Source organism: Zingiber officinale, chromosome 2A (genome assembly GCF_018446385.1).
Source record: "Zingiber officinale cultivar Zhangliang chromosome 2A, Zo_v1.1, whole genome shotgun sequence".
Taxonomy (NCBI): domain Eukaryota; kingdom Viridiplantae; phylum Streptophyta; class Magnoliopsida; order Zingiberales; family Zingiberaceae; genus Zingiber; species Zingiber officinale.
In genome coordinates, this window is record NC_055988.1 from 654130 (window position 1) to 677407 (window position 23278).

Consider the following 23278-nt stretch of genomic DNA (forward strand, 5'->3'; position numbering starts at 1 on the left):
ATCCGGGTCAAGTGAAGAAGAAGAAGATGGTGCCACCTCCGAAATTCAAGAAATAGCAAATGGAGGAGCAAGTGTCATCCCTACACAAGAAGGTATAAATGTTTCAATTAAAAATAAAAATCATATAATATGTTTTGAGTGTAGGGAAAGTGGGCACTACAAGAGCAAGTGTCCCAACTTGGCCAAGAAGAAGGGTCAAGTGACGAAAAAGGGCAAGGAGAAGCCCAAGGAGACCACCCCCGGGACAAAGAAGAGCAAGGAGCACATTGTGTGCTTCTTGTGTCAACAAAAAGGGCATTACCGAAGTCAATGCCCCAAGGGGAAGAAGATGGTCAAGGCTCATGGAGGAAGCTCTAGTCAAGGAGGAGCCTCTAAGGTAAAGAAGAAGGTAACATTTATTGAGCCTACTCCTCTACATTATGGTAAAAAGCATGATAGTTCAAATTTATATCATTTTAATGCTATTTACCATGAAAATAGAAAGCATGATAGTGTTAAAGAAAAACATATAGCTTTTCATGCTAAAACTACTACACCTAAGGCTAGGATTGTAGGTAAAAATCTAGGCGTAAACTCTAAGGATTTTAGATACAAGCCTAGAAACAAAAATGCTCATGGGTCAAATACTAAGGACTTAGTGAGAGAAAATCAAGTCTTGAGGTCAAGACTTGATAAAATGGAAAAGACCCTAAAAAGGATGGAAAATATCCTATTAGGGCAAAATGAGCATAACCTAGGTCTAGGAGCACAAAGGTCATCTAATGGCCATAGAGGTTTGGGATACAAACCAAAGGCTAAGAAGGATGTGCCCTCTTACCATAGAGTTCCATATAGTTATGGAACAAACCCTAGGTCTAGTGGTCAAGCCAAAAATACTAGGGAAGTCATCCCTAAGAGTATTTTTGCAATAAATGTGACTAAGACTTCTAAGAAGTCTAAGAAAGTCACAAACAAGGTCACAAGGGAGGTTATCCCTAGAGTTGACCTAGAAAATGTGACCAAGGCTTCTAAGAAGCCCAACAAGGTCACTAGGAAGGTATCTAGGGAAGTTATCCCTAGTGAGTACCTAGAGCATCCAAGGAGCACCAATAGGTGTTGGGTTCCTAGGAGCATCTTCTCTACCCCATAGATGGGTTAGAGAGTGTCAACTCCGATTAGAAGGGTAGTTAACCCAACTTTGAGGAAATTGACACTCAAGGAGCATTTTCAAGGTTTTAGTTAACCTTTGAAAATGAAATGGAATTAATGATTACTCCTTGAAAGAGTAAATGTGCCAAATTGGAGAAGTATTGATTTTATCTTAAATGGCACATATTGGAAAATTAATAAGAACTATCAAGTTGGGTTTATGGTATGTTCTTAGGCAATTTAAGGCAATCCGGGCCTTAAATTTAAAAGTGCTACTCTTGAGGAAAAATGGAATATGCCAACATTTGAGGACATGTTTATTTTAATTGGCATAAATTAATCAAGGGAATAAGAAATGCAAACTTAGGCTTTGGCATTTTCTTGAAGCACTTTAGGGCAATCTAGGGTTTAAGTTTTAGGATTAGCTAAGATTAATGATACTTAGATAGGTAATCTAGGTATATTTTATTTATGCTAAACCATGCCATGATTGTTTGCTCATAATATGCCATGACATCATATTTTATCTTATTTGGATTTTGCATTCATGACTTATCATGAAAAATACAAAAATACCATGTCATGCCATACATACATCATGTAGTTATAGAAATCTTTCTTTTGAAAGCTATTTTATTTTGATGTATGCCATAACATAATCATGCATTAAGTTTAATTCCTTGTAATTAAGGACGAATGGCATTTAACAACACTTATTAACAAGTGACATTCTAGGTGGATGTCTAATATCTCTAAAATGCCTAGATAGATATGCATGATCCCTAGATTAGGGCAAAACCAAAATCTACATCTCACAAAGACTATAAGGTGACTTATATGTGTTTTAGTGCACATTAGATACAAGTGAGATGTTAGGATGATGAACAAAACTCAAGATGTTGATTTAGTGCATTCTTCTGAGTTTTAGATTCATCAAAACACATAGTTATGTGTTTTCTCATCATTGGGAAAGCTAATGTACAAGTCATGTGCATTATGCCCAAGGAACATGATGGGATATTGGTTTTGAAAATGTTTTTAAAATATTTTTGGAAAACCTTGGTGAAGGCTATCTTTTGATAGTAATCACCATTGAATAGTTAGACACAAACTTGAAGAAAAACACTAAAGTTTTTGCAAGTTTTCAAGTTTGTGTCAATCTTTGAAAATATGATGTATTTTCATAGAAAGCTATTTTTCCATGATTAAGTATGCCCTAAATAATGTCTACACGAAATTTCATAATTTTTGGATTTTTGTAGAATTTTCTAGGGGTTTCTGAAGTTGACTGAAATGGAATTTCAGCAACTATCAGAGCTCCGATCGATCCATGGATCGATTGGAGTTCCTGAATCGATCCATGGATCGATTCAAACGGCAATTCCCGCGAGCAGAAGCTCGCTGGATCGATCAGCCGATCGATCCAGGGAGTCTGAATCGATCCGTGGATCGATTCAGAAAGGTTCAATCGATTGGAACCCAACTCCAATCGATCCAAGTTGCTGATTTTGGAAGGGAAGATTTCAGCATCTTTGAACCTCTTTGAGTCTAGGTAACCATTCCAAACCCCTTAAATACATTTGTATACATACAAAGGGTGTTTTCATGTTGAAAACAAGGATGGATTGGTTAACGAAGACTAAGTAGAAGTTTCGGTTGAGGTTGTTTCAAATTTTGAATATTTGAACCTCAAAACTTCTAGGTTTGGGTTTCCTAAAGGTTTAGGGATTCCAAGTCATTGTTGGTGCAATGACAGAAGTTACCACCATGTCTTTAGGGGGAGGGACTCTTTAAAGACATGAAAATTATTTTTCATGAACCTTGGAAGGTGGTTAACCTTCTGTTGTGAACTTGCTCAAGGTTGAGCATTTAAACTTGAAATGGGGAGAAATGGGGAGTGGATATCCTCATTATTTCAAGTGGACACTCATGTGGTAGATAATGCTCAAGGTTGGGTAGTTGTCTACATTGAGGGAGAAGTTAAGGATAAATGAAGGGTATGGGACCTTCATTATCGTGTTGATCACAACGAGTGATGTTGTGAACAACGATGAGCAACTGTCACGCCCCAGGTAGTCCCTGTCCGAAGAAATTTCGGCAACATCTCCCCTGTACGGCGGACAATATGAAGCTCAGTATACATATATCTCTATACCTCGGCCACACACGGCCGGAATAATACAATACAAATAAGAAACAAACCACGCAGTTTATATCAACATTCCACACAGATATAATATATGATCAATCCACGCAGTTTAATAAAGAAAGACGATATAGAACCTCGAAGATATATGTAAACAGCCTACTCCACTACAACGAAGAAACAAATCCACGAAGTAATGGAAATACAACCGCAGCGGAAAACAAAAGTAGCAAACCCGAATGTGCAATGTAAAGTCCACAATACAAACCCACAATACAAGTATATAAGATGCAAAAGCAAAATATAATCCGACAAAGGAAATTCTCGCGATAATGGGGCTAGCGACTGGAATCTCTCCTGACGGCCTCAACCTGAAAAATAGTAACAACGGGGTGAGTTCAAAGAACTCAGCAGGTAATCCAATAGATATGTACAGCAACATATAACTACCAGTAATATCCTAAGGTACAGTCTCCTAAACCATAGGACCTACAGTACAGTCTCCTAACAATATAACAGGTATGCATAGCTGAATAAACTGTAATGAGTAACCAGAAGCATGTAATACAGTTTACAGCAAGAATAATAAGAAATGCATAACTGAAATAAACTGTACTCACCTGCGAGGCTTGGGCGAATGACTGTGGACATACACAGATAAAGATAGTCAGAACAAATACGCATGTATCCTGTATGCATGTCAATCATATGCAGTCACCCAAGTGCATCATCCAATATGCAACAATCACAATAAATGCAATCTGTGCATATGATGCGATATGACATGGTCACCCCTGACGCTAGTCAGCCGTCTCACACGCGATGGCGAGACCGAGTAGGTAGGGCTGTGACACCGTGCACTCTGTCGTCACTACCCCTGATGAGTGACCGAGTGGACGGGATGCTGTCGGAGTACACCTATCCTCCTACCTCAAACATAGTGAGGGAGCGTAACGCTCTCAACTCCCGGTACGCAATGACGGGGAGGGATCCCTGTCCGCTACCACGCTGCAGTCACACTACCCATGAGCGGACCAGCGGAGCGCTACAGAGCAACTGCCATACACACCCTGGGTGCTGTGCCACTACCCATGCAGTGGTCACGTTGTGTGCAGGCCCGTGTAGCCGGCCGACGAGCTCAACAATAATGGAGTCGTCAATCGCCCAGCATGCAATCATGCAGGATGGTGCATGATGCTACAGTATGTCATACCTGAACATAGCCTCCTCCATATATGCGGGTGCCCAAAAGGTAAACGCATATATATAACCATGATATAAACAGCATAAATCGGAAGACATCACATATAACAATGATGTAAGTAACATGAATCCAAGAGCATGTATCACACATGTAAGCAACCAATCCAGTAGAGTAGAGCACTATAGATATGCATCTCAATGAATATATATACACATGGCAAGAGGTAAATATCCAATCCTGAAGTAAAGCAACTAACAGATGAAGCATGCGATAGGTATCAACTAGCTAAGACCAGGGAAGAAATAAATCTACCACCTATCACTAGTAACTATATATAAACTATACATATCATAAGACAGTATCAAAAGATAAGTCAAAGGGTACCCGCCTCAAAGAGAAGGTACAATCCAATCCTAATCCGAAGTCGAGACGCCCGTCTCGAATCAGAGTCCTGTGTCAACAAACAATGTATATATTTTATTTAGCTAAATCAAATGAATAGCTAAATAAAATCTCTAAAACTAAATTAGGGCAAAACCCTAATCACATCAATCACAACTTACCAATTTAAATCTAATGGTCGATTAGGGTTAGTTACCTAATCCCTAACCACCAATTAGATTAGAAATCCAACGGTTGATTAGGGTTAATTACCCTAACCCTAACCATTTCATTGGATTTATTCTACACAATTACATCTACACAATTTAACAACTAGTTACAACATGTATCAAAATCCCTCCACATAAACCACTAAGTAAAACCCTAATTCCAATCTAGAACAAGATCATCTAGAATTCAACTCCGAAACATGATCTACAACAAGATCAATTATCCTATTCCTTACCTCAAATCCAGTTGTTGTTGTTGCTGGATGGTTTACTGCCGAAATCAGAAAGTTCACAAATAGAACAGAGCAGATCGAACCTACTGTTGATGCTGGATTGAGGTGATTGTTACTGCCGGAACCAAACACAATTCCACAGCAAGAATGGAACCTCACCTCCCCTCACTGGAATCAATAGGATCAAGAAGGAATCAAAACAAAGATCACATATCAACATGAAATGATGATCTCTGATCAAGCAACACATAATTCCAACAAGAACTCACCTTCAATTCGAGACCTCAATCAACAGCAAGGAGGTGGAGGTCCACTGATCCGATCAAGGGAAAACCTAGCACGAGTCTGATCCGATTCCTTCCCCTAATCCAACAACACCTCCCTGATTCCAACCTCTCCAAATCCGTGACCTAATTCCACCGCCAAGAAGATGAGGATCGGTAAACAGAGAAGAAAACCGAAGCTCTAATATCCACAGCTAGGTTTAATAGATTACCTTCGAAACCCTAGGTCATCTTCAAGCCAGCGATCGAATCGGGGAAGAAAGGATCGGCAAAACCCAGAAGGATCGGGGAAGGAAAGGCTCGGGGAAGACCTGAGAACATGAGATCAGGAGGATCCGCCTCCTTGTTCGACCTCTAGCAAGGTTCCGGCGACCTCCTCCTCAGGCGGTGAAGACGATTGCAAGCCCCGTCGGCGTCGAGTTGTTTGCGAGGAACAGAGAGAGGAAAGGGTCGGGGAAAGAGATGTCAGCAGAGGGTGATCGCCGGAGCTGAAGCCTTGCTCCCGTCGGCGCCGATCGTCCGTGAGAGAGAACAGAGAAGGAAGCGAGATCGGCTTCGAGCAGAGGGGAGATCCGGGGAGGAGGAGGAGAAGTCGGGGAAGAAGTGAGGGATCGGGTTGGGTTCAGCGTGTGGGGAGGAAAAAGAAAAAGGAAATTTATAATTAAAAACATTTCCTCACTTAAACGGGTATCCCAAACAGGTTTAATCCGAATCCGAAATTGATCCCCTCAAAACATGTCTTACGAGCTCCGTAAAATTCCCAGAAAATTTCTAAAAATTCCGGAAAAATTCTATAAGGCTATTTATCAAATAACCCTATTTATTTAAATTTTCCGAGATCTCACAGCAACTCTTCAGGGGGAGAGTCTTCAACAAATGGATTTGTTGAAGTGTGCCCAGAATTGAAGCATCGGTTGATGTGTGTCCAACGATGGGGTGATGTGTGCCAATAGGGGGAGAATGTATGGTTAAGCTTAGTCCTTCATTACCTATGGGAAGGACATAGGGGGAGAATGAAAGGACTCATGAAAGGGAGTAAGTTAGGCTTTCATTACCTAGAGGGAGTTTGCCCTCTTAGGGGGAGAATGAAGAGCTTAATTTATGCTTTCATTACCTAGTGGCATGAAGAAGGAGGCTATGGGATTAGCCTAACTTACATATGGGATTGTAAGTGTTATTGTGGTATTGTCAAACATCAAAAAGGGGGAGATTGTTGGTGCAATATCCCTCAGGTCAAGGTTGACCTGGGTAACCAAGCTGAGTCTTGGTTTGGGTTTAGATGTTTGACAATAAGATATTGATTGAAGAAGAGTCAAGTAGGTCAAGGTTGACCGGATACTTGACTGGGAAGTCCTAACTGGGATGTTAGGCAAAATGAAAGTCCTGGTGAGTGAAGCCAGAAGGAAAACCCTGGTGAGTGAAGCTAGGTGAAAGTCCTAGTGAGTGAAGCTAGGCGGATGGAAAACCCGGTGAGTGAAGCCAGGTGAAAGTCCTAGTGAGTGAAGCTAGGCGGATGGAAAACCCTAGTGAGTGAAGCTAGGTGAAAGCCCCAGTGAGTGAAGCCAGGCAAGGGAAAATCCAGATGGATCAAGGATGATCGGACATCCGGTGTTGGGAAGTCCAAGTAGGTCAAAGGATTGATACTTGGCAAGGAAGGAAGTCCGGATGGGTCAAGGTTGACCGGACATCTGGTGGAAGTCCAAGTAGGTCAATGGAGTGACCGGATACTTGCACGACGAGTAAAAGTCCAAGTGGGTCAAAGGGATTGACCGGACACTTGGTGGGGAGTCCCGGTCAAGGAGTGACCGGATGCGAGGCATGATGTACCAACAGTCAAGGTTGACCGGATGTTGGTTAGAGGTTTGGAACTTGGTTTTGGGCAAAAACCAAGTCGGATCGATCCATGGATCGATCCAGCCGTGGATCGATCGGTGGATCGATCTAGATTCTTCCCAGCGAACAGAGAGCTTCCGGGATCGATCCAGAGGTCCCGATCGATCGGCCGATCGATCGGGCGAGTGCGCGTAAGCGCCGGATCGATCCGTGGATCGATCCGTGGTTCGAAAGCAGGCGCTCGGATCGATCCGTGGATCGATCCAAAGCCTCCCGATCGATTGGGAACATTCGAATCGATCGGGATCCGACCGTCGGGTTTAAAGCCGCAAGCGAGCGTGGTCTTCGGCATCTCTTTACGAGCTCTTCTCAGATTCATTCCAGCTCCTCCACAGCTCTCTACAAGCACGTGATCGCCAGTTCTTGAAGGTTCTTGGAGGCTTTCCAAGTCAAGAGGCGGATCTATTGCAAGAGGAAGAAGTTAGGGTTAGGGTTTTTACTGCACATCTTGTAAGCTTTTGCTTAACTTGTATTTCCCTTTCTTCTTCTTGTATTGAGAGTGTTGTAGGGCTTCTCCGCCTTTGGTAGTTACCATAAAGGAGTGTTATTCATAGTGGAGGGTGTGTGCGTTGGTGTGGATCCTTGGATTAGTCACCTCTTGTGAGGTGGATACCAAGTAAAATCCTAGTGTTAGCGTGTTTGTGTTTGTTTCTATATTTTCTGCTGCGCATTCTTGAAGAAACAAGCAACACCGAGCAACGAGCACGCGATGAGCTATTCACCCCCCCCCCCTCTAGCTACTTTTGGTCCTAACACTCTCTAGCCGCGTCCGTCGATCCTAACAATAGTATCTCTAACATGTTTAGGCAAGACATCACGGATGGCGACTGAAAGTAATTGTTGCATCAAAGTGTGATAGTCATGTGACTTAAGGCCAATAAGTTTCAAGTCTTTCATCGACACCAGATTTTTAACATTGGATGAATATCCTGTGGGGACCTTTATTCCAAACAAAGATTTGCAAAGTTTTCTTTTCTCATCCTTACTTCGTGTATAACAAGCCGCTGGCAAAAAGGTTCTCTTCTCCCCCATCTTTGGTGCCAAATCAATCCTCAAATTCATCTCCACAAGGTCTAGTCTTGCAGCTACTCCATCCTTTGATTTTCCAGGAATGTCAAGCAAAGTACCGATCAGACTTTCACATACATTTTTTTCAATATGCATCACATCAAGAACATGCCGAACATGTAGATGTTTCCAATAATCAAGTTCAAAGAATATAGATTTCTTTTTCCAGCATGATACAGTTTCACCTTGCTTTAACTGAAACTTCCCATTTGCTTTTCCCGAATGATAATTAATTCTTTCAACTCGATCCAAAATTTCATGCCCAGTTAATGGTTTCGGTGCGGAGTTAAGCTCTGGGTTCCCATTAAATGCTTTTTTTTGCCTTCAATAAGGATGATTTGTAGGAAGAAATCTTCTATGGCCTGTATAACTCATTTTTTTACTATGCTTCAACCTTGTCGAATATGTTTCTTCACCACAAATAGGACATGCACAATATCCTTTCACAGCACAACCTGACATGTTCCCATATGCAGGAATATCATTGATTGTCCATAGTAAGACAGCCCTAAGTAAGAAATTCTCTTCTCGACATCCATCATATGCATCAACACCTATATCCCATAATCTTTTTAAGTCATCGATCAAAGGTGCTAAGTAAATGTCAATATCATTTACCGGTTGTTTGGGACCTGAAATCAACAAAGTCAGCATCATAAATTTTCTCTTCATACACAACCATGAAGGAAGGTTGTAAGTGATCATCACAACAGGCCAACAACTATATGCAGAACTAAGGCCAATCTAAGATTTCTAGGTTCAGCAGCAAAATCTGGCCACTTGTGATCCACTAATTTCCAAGCGGGCGCATCAGCCGGATGACGCAAGTAACCGTCAAGTACTCTTTTATCAGCATGCCAAGTTAAATCCTTACATATCTCCTTGTTCCGAAATAATCTTTGAAATCTTGGAATAGGCGGGAAGTACCAAAGGACCTTTGCAGGAACTCCATTTATCGTACCTTTTTTACCTAACTTCCACCTAGACATCCCACATACAGGACAATTAGTCAAATTCTCATGCTCCTTCTGGTATAAGATACAATCATTAGGGCAAGCATGAATTTTCACATAATGCATCCCTAATGCACATAAGCTTTTCTTTGCATCATACAATGATGAAGGCAATTCATTATTATCAGGAAGCATTTCTCCAAACAAACTTAGTAAATCTGTGAAACTTTTGTCACTCCAACTATATTTTGCCTTCAAGTTATACAATTTCACAAGTGCAGATAACTTTGTAAATTTGGCACACCCCGGATATAAAGGTTTATCAGCATCTTCAAGTAGCTTATGAAATTGGTTTGGATTCTCTGCATAACTATCAAATGCAGCATGTACCATATCAATAGGTTCCTCGCTAAAAGATTTCTGTTCATCTTTCATTGATTTATTGTATTCAGTATTTTCACCATGCCAAATCCATTTATGGTATGTTAAATCTATACCATTACAACACAAATGTGCCCTTATAATGTCAACATTTCTCTTCTGCAGATTACCACATCTTGAACATGGGCAAGGTATTTCATTCGGATCAGTAGCATTTCGTAATGCAAATTGCAAGAAAGACTCTACCCCAACCTCATATTCATGTGATAACCTATTCTTTGACATCCAATCTTTGTCCATTTTTTATAACTATCAGCCCGAAACGCGTCAAAACCTACCTTCAAAAAACTATACATCATACAACAAGTTCAAAACACAATCTCAAGTACCAAATACTATAATAAAACATTCAACGTAATAGAGTAATACACGACATAAACCAACCGGACAGAAATGTGTTGTGTGATTTTGTGAGAACTAATTAATAAATAAATGGTGATATTAACAAATCTTGGGTGTACATATATACAAGAGGATCAATTGGAAAGATTATTGGCTAACAAACCCTCACCCTAGTTGTTACAATGCCTCTCAACTTATTTGGTCATGTTATTATCTCAACTCTTGATCTAATCTAATGTTTGCGTTTATGTTAAAAAAATACATGTGTCTTGATCTAATCTAATTTTTTTAAAAAAAAAATATTCCGGCAGAAAGTTAAATGAGCATAAATAATAAAGATGACATTAATTCATTATTAAAATAATGAGGAAAAAATAATAAACTTCAGATTATGAAATTCAATAAGAGAACAAGCTATAATTCAATGTGCAGTTGTAAAGGATGTAAAAAACATAAACTTGCAGTAGATAATAAAAAAAACCTAAAAATGAGCATGAACGTACAAAAGTGTCAACATATGTCTAAAGAGTCAAAGGAAACAAAAATTAAAAGTGCATTGAGCAATTACCACAAGAAACCAACTCCGTTCACATGGAACAGAACAAAAAGCCAAAAAGCTCATGGAAATGGGAAGAACAATCAAACGGGCAATGTGCGAAACAACTATAAACTTCAATCAGTAATCAAAACAAAAAGGAAGGACTTTCTTCATTTCCCTTCTACCAATTATCTGTTCCCCCAAATTCCATCTCCGTACATCAAGTGGCAAGCCGTGCAAGACCTAGAAAACCTATTCGAACACACTATTTCGACCAATAAAAGTGAATAACAAACAGAAATCGATGCTTAAAACCAACACCTTCAGAGATCAAACACCACAAACTTTGACATATGAGCAGGCAAATGGCATGATGAAACAAATCAAAAGGCTAAAAATAAGAAGAAAAGAGAATGTTGAGCTTGCAGATACAAGCTTAGTGGAATCAAAAGTAGGTTTTAATTTTGAGACAACAATTATGAACGAAGACAAGACCTAGGTTATGAATATACCTTGACTATGGCTCTAGCACAAATCCAAAGAAGACAAGACCTAGGTTATGAATCGACGGACTAGGAGTGCAACCTTTGCCGAAGAAATACACCTCGTCCGATCAAAAGGTTCCACGAGCGAAAGAAGCAGCAATGGAAGGTCAAAGGGCCTCGTCGAACTCAGAAACCCGCTCACCAGGGACCGAGAGGAGCACACCGTCGTGGAGGAAGATCTAGGGGAGGCGTGAAGAGATTGGATGAGGAGAGGGAAAGAAAATTGCCTTAGGGTCGGGAGCGCGAAGGAAAACGCGGCGCCGAAAAGAAAACAGCGAGGGAAAGGAAAACAGCGAGGGGGAAAATGACCAAATTAAATTACAACGATTTTTTTCAAAACTGTTGTCGTAGCCGCTAAAAACGCGGATAAAGACAACGGTTAATAAAACCGTTGTAAAAAGTGTTGTCGTTTTAAAAAAATATTCCTCAATGACAACAGTTTTGCCAAAACCGTTGTCTTTTATATTTAATGGGGAGTTCAAAGACAACGGTTTTGGCAAAAACCATTGTCTTTGAGCAAATACGCAACACTTTCTCTTAAAACCGTTGTCGTAGGGGTGTTGTCGTTTGCAGTTTTTGTTGTAGTGACATGAGGAGGAGTCCTTAGATCATGTATTCTTGGGTACATCATATTTGGAAAGCGAGTAACCACAACATATTTAAGGGGATGAGGTTTGATGCATAGTTGATTTTTAGGAAGATGCATATTTATGTTTACAAGTCGCTCGATGTATACTCAAATAACACTCATACATGGCTAATACACATGAGTGGCATTTTATTATGCACTCATCATACATTACACATTCATAGCATGCATGTTGGTTAGCTCGATTCATCAAGTATGTTGATCCTATTTGAGAACTGCAGAGATGATACACTGGTGACGATGGACAGATGTTTGACTGTGCAAGACTTTTTCCTTCTTGGTGAAGCTTCCTTGTGATCCTGCACATATGCCGATGATCCAACAGAGAGTTTGTGACCAAAAACTAGGGAAAAAGATCCCTAGAAAGGCCCTCTGACACTCCAGTTAGTATGGTCCTAAACGGAGTAATCAAGAATCGAGAAGTGCTTGTACGAGAATAGAGCTCAAATGATGTAGATACTGTATCTTGCTGACGGAGAGGACCACCCCTTTTTATACCACCTCTCATAAGCTCCATGATCATGAGATGTCATCGTGTGTAGGAGTTTGTTAATTTGTTGTGTAATGAGTATCCGAGAAATCTTTTATCTATCCACAAATGTACCTCTTTTGTCGCTTCTGGCTTAGACCTTTGATGAAGCTGTTACAAGGGTATGTTGTCATAAATGGTTGCCTAATAGGAAACAAGATAGCTTCATAAGGAGGTCCTAAAGGAATATTCTCCGACAACTCTGACAAATTTTTAAAATGTTGTTTGCTGCTTGTCTGCTGAATATATCTTGGTCGGCTAATAAGGATGACTGTCCTTATGCTTATCCTTGCATTGAGATGCTCTATTATGTATTGAATGTTGTCATAAATCCGATAAGAGAATCATATGATATGTTAAGCATGCTAGAAATCTACTTTGGTAACCCTCGGATAAACTGTGTGTACTGAAAATCCTTTGAACAATAAGTATACAACTAAGTTTCTTAATTCCGGTCGACCTTATGACTGACTGTAGATGAAGAGCTTTATAAGGTTAACTACTTCGAATCCGACCGACCTTTTATCCATTCGAACATATATGGAAAGATTTGGGTTGGACATACATGGAGAGATTTATGATGTTGATTGCTTTAGGCCCCATCGGTCTTTCATCTGGTCGTGCGCACATAGAGCTTTATGATGCTGAGTGCTTTAGGCCCGGCCATTCTTTTATCCGGTCAAGCACACATAAATATTTATGATGCTGACTGCTTTAGGCGTGACCGGTCTTCCATCCAGTCGGGCGCACATAGAGCTTTATGATGCTGAGTGCTTTAGGCCTGACTGGTCTTTCATCTAGTTGCGCTCACATAGAGTTTTATAATGCTGAGTGCTTTAGGCCTGACCGGTCTTTCATCTGATAGGGCACACATAGAGCTTTATGATGCTAACCGAGCACACATTGCGCAAGCTAAATCCAAGAACCTTGATACTAGGTCAAACAACGAGGATAGATGGGGGGGGGTACACTCCTATCCCAACATTGATTACCACGTCACCTTGACCTTGACTGCCACGTCATCTTAACCTTGACTGCCAAATCATTTCCTGAACCTGCTTATCATCACCCGTATTACTAGCCTTCCTTTCAAGTCTAGTCGAAGGAGGTGTTGCCAACTGATTGAACCCAAGTCCTATTTTCATCCGCTCGCCCCTTTTTATAAGGGTTATCTAACTATTCGTGCTCTTGTTCGCACCTCCCAACCCTTAGCGATTTTTTCAAAAACTATGTGTTGGTGGCTAACCCTTCCGTAGTAAAAAAGTACCAAGGGTGCGTTGAAAGGCACTCGGGCAGTAAAATGATTTGATTGTCATGTCCATCATAAATGCCTATTTATGGGTGAACGTCACATAGCATCACTCCTTGTCTCTCAGAGCGACCACTAATGCACACTACTACGTGCGGCACAATGGCACGCCTTTCCCAGCAAATCAACATCTCTTCAAGAGCATGTTGTTTTGATCAAATGGTTGCAATTAAATTGTTCTTTATAAAAACCCTAAGCAGTCGACATCCTCAGTACTTCCTACTTCATCTTCTCCAATTTATTTTCCGTCGAACCTTCTCTCTTAATCTTTTCTTCTCTCATGCCTTACATGATCCAATAAGTCAATCATTCTCTACTTCTCTCATACTTTCCACTTTCTTATGGCCAAAGAATCCCTTGCCCCTGGTATACTTTCACCAAGTCTAGTTTTGACGACTCTGGTTACGATTTTCTATACTCTAGGTATGTCATTCATGTTGACGGGTGACTCATATTTAGATAAGGTTAATATGGGAGATGTTTTAGAAGGAAAATCTGTTAAGATTTTTTGTAATAAAATTCTGTTAAGATTTTATATAACAGAATTTTGTTGTGATTTTTCATAACAAAATTCTGTTATGATTTTACCGAGTCTGGGGTTTATAGGGATTATTGTAAGCCTATTGTACAACAACAAACACAAGAATCATTATATGTGATTCTCTTATGTAGAGAGAATTCTAATAAAACTTCGGTCATTTTGTGGTGCAGGCATGTCGTTGAACCATGGTAACTCTTCTTCTTTCTCTTCTTTTTCTTCTTCTTCCTCGTGTTTGCTCTACTTTTGTGCGTCTTTGTCTTGTTACCCTACGCGATCTCTTTTCTCTCTTCCTCTTCTTCCGCGTTTTAGAAGTTGAGAGGTGTTGCCCTCTCTTTGCGCAACAATTATTATTATAGCTACAGATTTTTTGACGGATTTCTTCAACATGTCAAGGACGACTTCTACGAAGTTTGATCTGGTGAAGTTTGATGGAACCGAAAATTTTGGATTATGGCAGAGAAGGACTTGTTGGTGCGACAAGGCATGGTGAAGGCGCTAGGAGAAAGAAAATCGGAAAGCATAGAGAGATCAGATTAGGAAGAATTTCAGACAAAGGCAGTAGCAACAATCAGGCTTTGTCTTACGGATGACGTGATGTACCATGTCATGGACGACGAGTCACCGATAGAAGTTTGACAAAAGCTAGAAAGTCGGTACATGTCAAAGTCATTGACAAACAAGCTATATCTCAAGCAGAAATTATTCGGGCTAAAGATGACAGAAAGAACCGATCTGAGCCAGCACATCAATGTATTCAACCAGATTGTAAGTGATCTGAAGCGGGTTGATGTGAATATCAAAGACAAAGATAAGGCGCTGATGTTGTTGAATTCTCTACCTTCATCTGCTACGTACGAGAATTTGGTTATTACTTTGATGTGGTGAAAGGAAACTCTTAAATTGGAGGAGATCATAGGTGTGTTGCTAACTAAGAGTATGATAGGAGCAAATCTCGACATGGATCGGGTAACAACAACAAGGCTCATTCTAAGTCGAGAAGGAAGAAGGTGATCACGTTCTACAAATGTGGGGGCAAAGGTCATATCAAGAGAGATTGTCCAGAGATAAAGAAATATGTTGCAGAGAACAAAGGTAGTTCAGCAAAATCTGCAAACATAGTTCAAGAAGAAAATTTAGAGAGCGGTGATGGAGATATGCTATCAGTTATGTCAAGTTCGAAGCAGCTGATGGATGCATGGATTTTAGACTCTGCATGTTCATATCACATGACTCCAAACAAGGATTGGTTTGACACATATAGGGCAGTGGATTCTGGTTCAATGTTGATGGGAAATGATGCGTCATGCAAAGTTATTGGCATAGGGAATGTCAGAATCAAGATGTTTGACAGTGTGATCAAAACTTTGTGTGATGTCAGATATATACCAGAGTTAAGGAAGAACTTGATCTCACTAGGCACACTGGATGATATTGGTTGCAATTACAAATCAGTGAGCGGGGTGATGAAGGTCAGCAAGGGAGCTATGATAGTAATGAAAGGACAGAAGGTAGCAGGAAACATCTACAAGTTGATAGAGACTACAGTTGTAGGTGGAGCCGCCTCGGTGGAATCTGAATTAGACAGTACTGTCTTGTGGCATATGCGACTAGGGCATATGGGTGAATATGGGATGCTAAAACTTCACAAGAGAGATTTGTTGAAGGGTGTCAAGACGTGCAAGCTTGAATTCTGCAAATTTTGTGTTCTTGGAAAACATAGCAAAGTGCAATTCAAGACGGCAAACAAGATAGAGGGGATTCTGGATTACGTACATATGGATCTCTGGGGACCAGCCAATGTAGCATTACGTGAAGGGCACTTGTATTTTGTGAGTTTTACTGATGATTTCTCATGAAAGGTCTGGGTATACTTTATGCGTCACAAGTCGGAAACTTTTGCAAAGTTTAAACTATGAAAAACTGAAGTGGAGAACCAAACCGGAAGAAAGATCAAATGCCTTAGGTCAGACAATGAGACTGAGTACACAGATTCAAAGTTTCAGGAATTTTGTGAGCAGCATGGGATAATGAGGCATTTCTCAATTCGCACGACGCCTCAACAGAACGAGGTATTAGAAAAATTAAGTAGGACAATCATTGAGAATGCAAGATATCTTAGGCTGAATGCAGGACTTGCAAAGAATTTCTGGACGGAAGCGGTTAACATGGCATGTTATCTTATTAATAGATCACCAAGGGCAGTACTAGAAGGCAAAGTATCAGAAGAAATATGGACAGGGAATCAAGTAGATTACTCTCATCTTCAAGTTTTTAGATGTCCAACCTATATGCACATATCTACTGAGGAAAGATCAAAGCTGGATGCGAAGTCAAAGCAATACATATTTCTGGGGTATCAGAAAGGAGTTAAAGGCTTCAAGCTTTGGGATCCTAAGGTAAACAAGGTGCTGATCAGTAGAGATGTGGTGTTCGACGAGAAAGCTATGCTACAACGTACTCAGGAAGAAGGAAAGGAAACACCACAAAGAAACATAGAGAAAGATATTATGCAGGTGGAGATAAAGACTCATAATTCCAATGATTCTAGCTCAGAGCACACGGAGCATCGCCCTATAGCTAGTGGTAGAATGAGACGAGTCAAAAAACCACCCACTAGATACGGATTCAAAGACTTGGTATCTTATGCGTATATCACTAGTAGCGGAGATTCTACATCTTTTCAAGAGGCGATACATAGTTCTAAGAAGGACAGGTGGACGGGTGTTATGGCAGAGGAGATGGAGTCATTGCATAAGAACCAAACGTGGGATCTAGTGAAACTTCCTGAAGGAGAGAAAGTTATAGGGTGCAAGTGGATATTCAAGAAGAAAGAAGCAATGTCAGAGGGAGAAGAAGTGACATAGTGACTTGATACTTTTACTTTAACATTTCTCCGCATCAGCCTTGTACTCTTTGAACTAATCAAAGCACTTAGTCTTGCGGCACATCAAGTAAATGTATTTGTATCTTGAATAGTTGTCTATAAAATAGATGAAATATTCGATACTAACTCTTGTCATAGGATCACACAAATTAGAATGAACCTATTCCAATGTATCTTTGGCTCCATACCCCTTATACTTAAAAGCTTCTCGGTTATTTTTCCTTCCAAGTAAGACTCGCAGGTTGGAAAGATTTCCACTACCAATGAACCCAAAAGTTCATCAGCTACCAATGAATCCTACTCAAGTTAATATAACCTAGCCTTAGATGCCAAAAATATAATTGGTTCATTTCCGAAGGTTGCTTTCTCTTAAAGTTAGAAGATGTGTTACTAATTTCCATTTGTTGCATCGTGGGAGTTATTGGATTTATAAATTGTCAACCAACGTACCAGAACAGATAACTTCCCTCTTTTTCTTAATAACAACTTTGTTATTAAAAGAGGCAGAATATCAAGTTCTTTGAATAGTTTAGAAACTGAAAACTAGTTCTTTCTAAACTTGGTACGTAAAGACAATTACTTAAAATCCATATTATATTCCTATCAGAGGATAAGCATCTCCCACTACAATAGCTACCACCATTTGCAGTAGTGCCCATGTAAACGGTGATTTACCTTTCATATAGTTATCGGGTTTCCTAGAACCCCTACAATGAATTGCAGACATTATCAGTGGCTCCTGTATCTACACACCAGGTACCGGTAGATAATACCACTAAACATGTTTCAACTAATGAATTAAATACACCTATATTGTTTTTAGTTCTAAGAAGACAGTCTACCTTAATGTCCAAGTCCTATTTTCAATCATTACAATTGGGACTACTAAGTCTTTTCTATAGTATAACAACTAGGGAATTAACAAACATTTTAAATCCTAAGAATCACAAAAATATTTGGTCAAGATCAATTCCTTAAAATCCCCATGAATTTTGTATGCCACGTATACAAAATCAAAGAAGAGATTTTATCCATTAATTTTATTATCTCGTCAACTTTACTTTATGACGAATAAAATTAATAGTTGATCTTTCTTTGATCAAATATTTGGTCAAAACTTTTGAATTTAAAATAACATTGATTCCTCAAACAATATTATTTAAATTCACCAATACTTCAAACACCGTGAATTTTGCATGCCACGATAGTGTGGACGTATACAAAATTAAACATTTGTAAGACGAGGGGTTTACCCATTAATTATCTTGTCAATAAATCTTTATGACAAATAAAATTACCTCAAACACCGTGAATTTTGTATGCCACGATAGTGTAGACGTATACAAAATCAAACATTTGTAAGAGGGGTTTTTAATTTTATTATCTTGTCGACTTATTTATTTGACAAATTAATAGTTGATTTTCTTCAGTCGCACAAATAATAGCAGTGACTCCAATGGGGAGGATACTATTAGACGTGCCTAAGTGTATACCATTACTTGACACTAAGTCCATTAATAAGATTGTGCCCCTTCCGATGGGGAAGACCACACGCTCTTAATTAACTTCCTATAGTCATCCAAAATGGAAGTTTAATCTAGTGATCCGCAAACAAGCTCATCCGATATGGAGGAAGGCACTCGGAGCCAACGCGCAAGCTTGTTGCATCACTTATAAACCAGTAATGGAGACCGTGAAATTTATTTAAAAATAAATCCCTCTCCCACTTAGTTATTTAACGTGAGGAATTTTGACTATGCTAGCCTACTTAACATGCATACTAACAAGCACACACAGCACAACATAAAAAGCAATAAATAGAAAAACTAATTTTCAACTATTATGGCTTTTATTTATTGTTGTCCTTCGTGTGTCGCCAACCCTAGCTGTTGCCATCTTTGGCCACCGCCACCGGGTCTAGTTGTCGCATCCATCTTGCTCCTTATTCCGCTGCGCCTCTGATCCTCAAAAGGTTCCACGCCTTGCAAGATTCGATCCACGACATAAATAGAATTTTACATTTTTCGATCCTATATTCCTCGAAGGAATGTACACGTATCTAGATCAAAAAATAAAATCCTAATAAAACTAAATACAGCTTCTGCTGTATTTTATAATACAATCATGCATACACAATAAAATGCCCTTGACATGTCCAAGGGTCCAATCACACACACAATATCTATAAGCCATAATAGTTGGATCCTGCATCCACAAAGTTAGCACATCCTACTATTATCCTGCCTAAATTATGTATGACATGTGCATAATTAAACTAATACCAAATACACAGAGGCAAAACCCTAGCTCTGATACTAATTGTTGGTTGCTACTCAGAAAACCTAATGGTTCCACTGTACAAAAATTTTGTACAAAGGTCTGAACCTTTTCCTAGCGACCATGTGTTCTTTTAAATTAAACTTGGATCACCTGCAGAACTTAACACGTTTGATCCAAAGTTTAATCTATTTGTTCTTTTAGGTTTAGACTTGGATCTCCTGCGGAACTTAACACTTTCGATCCAAATCACCTAGGTTATTAATTCTATTAAATATTAATTTCCAAAATTGGCTTCCAGTACTGACGTGGCGAGGCACATGGCCTTCTTGGATATGGGAGCAACCACCACCGACTAGACAAAGCCTTTTAAGGAAAGCTAATATTTAATTTCCTTAAATAACTTTAGGTCAACCGAAAAGAACAATCAAATCACAAGGAAAAAGAAAAACAAAAGAACACGACATCGAAAATAAATTCGAAATACTAGAATCGCATGCCTCTTGTATTTGGTATTATTTCTAAAAATAACTAGTATGATGTGGAAAAGGAAAAATACTAGTTATACCTTTTAGAAAGACCTCTTGATCTTCTACCGTATTCCTCTTCTAACCTCGGACGTTGTGTAGGCAACGACCTTCCGAGATGAGAACCACCAAGCACCTTCTTCTTCCTTGCAAGTTTCGGCCATCAAAACTTCTCCTAGGATGAAGAGGTTCGGCCACCACCACCATGCTCCAAGGGATGCTAGAAACAAAGCTTTCTTTCTCTCCTTCTTCTTCTTCTTCTCTAAACTTGATCCGGCCACCATATGAATCTCCACAAGAAGGATGAGGTTCGGCTATCAAAGAGAAGAGAGGAGGAGAGAGGTCGGCCACACCAAGGAAGAAAGAGGGAGAAAAAGAATAGAGTTCTTGTCATGAAGGCACCTCTACCCCCTCTTTTATAATCCTTGGTCTTGGCAAATAAGGAATTTTAATAACAACTTCCTTAATTCTTTTGCCATGAAAAGGTAAATTTAATTGATATAAAATCAATTTCTCTTTTATTAATCAACATGGCCGGCCACAATAATCTAAGCAAAGGAAATTTAATTCAATCAAGAATTAAAACCTTCCTAATTTGTTTCCGGAAATTTTAAAATAAAATTTCTCTAATAATTTTTATCCCTTCATGATTGGTTTATAAAAAGGAAAATTAATAAATTAAAATCTTTCTTTTAAACATGTGGATAAAAAGAAAATTATCTCTAAAAATTAAAATCTCTTTTAATCTACAAATAAGGAAAGATATCAAATCTTTTCTTAATCTTTTGTAGAAACTTATAAAAGAGAATATTTAATTATTAAACTCTCTTTTAAATCATGAACATGGTTAAAAAGGAAAGTTTTCTTAAAATTTAAAATCCACCTTTTAATCAACAAATAAGGAAAGATTTCAAATTTTAAACTCTCTTTTAAACATGTAGATGATTTACAAATAAGAAAAGTTTTTACCAAAAATTAAAATCATCCTTTTAATCTACAAATAAGGAAAGAGATTAATCTCTTCTCTTAATCTTTTGTAGAAAGCTATAAAAGGAAATTTTTAATTTTTAAACTCTCTTTTAAAAACCTTGATATCCACATAAGAAATAATTTTAATAAAAATCCTTTTAATACTCTAGTGGCCGGCCACCTAAGCTTGGGACCCAAGCTTTGGCCGGCCACCAACTTGGCTCATCCACATGGTCTTGGCCGGCCCTAGCTTGGGTTCCAAGCTAGCTTGGCCGGCCCCATTGGATGGGTAAGAAGGTGGGTATGTGGTGGGTATAAATCTCTATATACAAGAGGCTACGATAGGGACCGAGAGGAGGAATTGGTTTTGGTCTCCCGATGAAATTAAGCATCCCGTGTTCGCCCCGAACACACAACTTAATTTCATCAATAATAATTCATTTCACTAAAGAACTATTATTGAACTACCGCACCAATCCCAAATTACATTTTGGGCTCCTTCTTATTATGAATGTGTTAGTCTCCCTGTGTTTAAGATAACAAATGTCCACTAATTAAGTAAGTTACTGACAACTCACTTAATTAATATCTAGCTCCAAGAGTAGTACCACTCAACTTCATCGTCATGTCGGACTAAGTCCACCTGCAGGGTTTAACATGACAATACTTATGAGCTCCTCTTGGGGGCATTCTCAACCTAGATTACTAGGACACTGTTTCCTTCTATAATCAACAACACACACTATAAGTGATATCATTTCCCAACTTATCGGGCTTATTGATTTATCGAACTAAATCTCACCCATTGATAAATTAAAGAAATAAATATCAAATATATGTGCTTGTTATTATATTAGGATTAAGAGCACACACTTCCATAATAACTGAGGTCTTTGTTCCTTTATAAAGTCAGTATAAAAAGAAACGACCTCTAATGGTCCTACTCAATACACTCTAAGTGTACTAGTGTAATTATATAGTTAAGATAAACTAATATCTAATTACACTACGACCTTCCAATGGTTTGTTCCTTTTCATCTTGGTCGTGAGCTACTGTTTATAATTTATAAGGTACTGATAACATGATCCTCTGTGTGCGACACCACACACCATGTTATCTACAATATAAATTAATTGAACAACTACATTTATCATAAATGTAGATATTTGACCAATGTGATTCTTATTTCTAGATAAATGTTTATACCAAAAGCTAGGCTTTTAGTATACATCCTAACAAAATCCTGGTCGACCACATTAGGATGCAGTAAAATAGATTTTTAGATACTTGAGAAATACAACTGATTATGGCATTATGTTCAGTAGACAACCGGAAGATCCTTCAGTTGCTGGGTACGTACATGCAGATTATGCAGGAGATTTAGATAACAGGAGGTCTACTACAGGATACGTATTCACTGTGGCAGGAGAACCTATTTGTTGGAAATCTATGATACAATCGATTGTTGCATTGTCTACTACGGAGTCCGAGTACATGGTAGTAGCTGAAGCAGCGAAGGAAGCTTTATGGCTTACAGGGTTGGTCAGAGAACTGGGTGTTCAGCAAGGAGGAGTCAAGTTGTTATGCGATAATCAGAGTGCTATTTATTTAGCGAAGAATCAAGTGTATCATGTGAGAACCAAGAACATTGATGTGAGGTTTCACAAGATCAGAGAGTTGATTACTTCTGGAGAAATTCAACTTGAGAAGGTTCAGACTGCAGACAATGCTGCAAACATGATGACAAAGCCAGTGACTACAGACAAGTTCAAACATTGCTTGAACTTAATCCATATCTCTAAGTGCTAGAGGAAGGAAGTTCAAACCCAGAGATCCAGGTGGAGCTTTATTTACATACTCGTGCTCTTTGAATGGGTGAATATTCACCAAGGTGAAGATTGTTGATGGGTGGCTCATATTTGGATAAGGTTAATATGAGAGATGTTATGGAAGAAAAATCTGTTAAGATTTTTCGTAATAAAATTCTGTTAAGATTTTTCGTAATAAAATTCTGTTAAGATTTTATATAACAAAATTTTGTTGTGATTTTTCATAACAAAATTCTGTTACGATTTAACCGGGTCTGGGATTTAGCATTATTTATAGGGATTATTATAAACCTATTGTACAACAACAAACACAAGAATCATTAGATGTGATTCTCTTGTGTAGAGAGAATTCTAATAAAACTTCGGCCATTTTATGG

General features: G+C 39.0%; 1 long non-coding RNA gene across 2 annotated transcripts; it reads right to left on the bottom strand.

Annotated features, from left to right (window-relative positions):
• Positions 1-3596: 3596 nt before the first annotated feature.
• LOC122044339 lies at positions 3597-6286 on the bottom strand. 2 transcript variants are annotated; one of them, XR_006129518.1, is made up of 4 exons: positions 5819-6286; positions 5592-5732; positions 5326-5490; positions 3597-3645 (listed from the first exon to the last, which is right to left on the bottom strand). It is a non-coding gene; the product is annotated as an uncharacterized LOC122044339 (long non-coding RNA). The 2 variants fall into 2 exon arrangements; XR_006129517.1 differs by lacking the exon at positions 3597-3645 and adding an exon at positions 4869-4929.
• Between the last annotated feature and the right edge of the window lie 16992 nt (positions 6287-23278).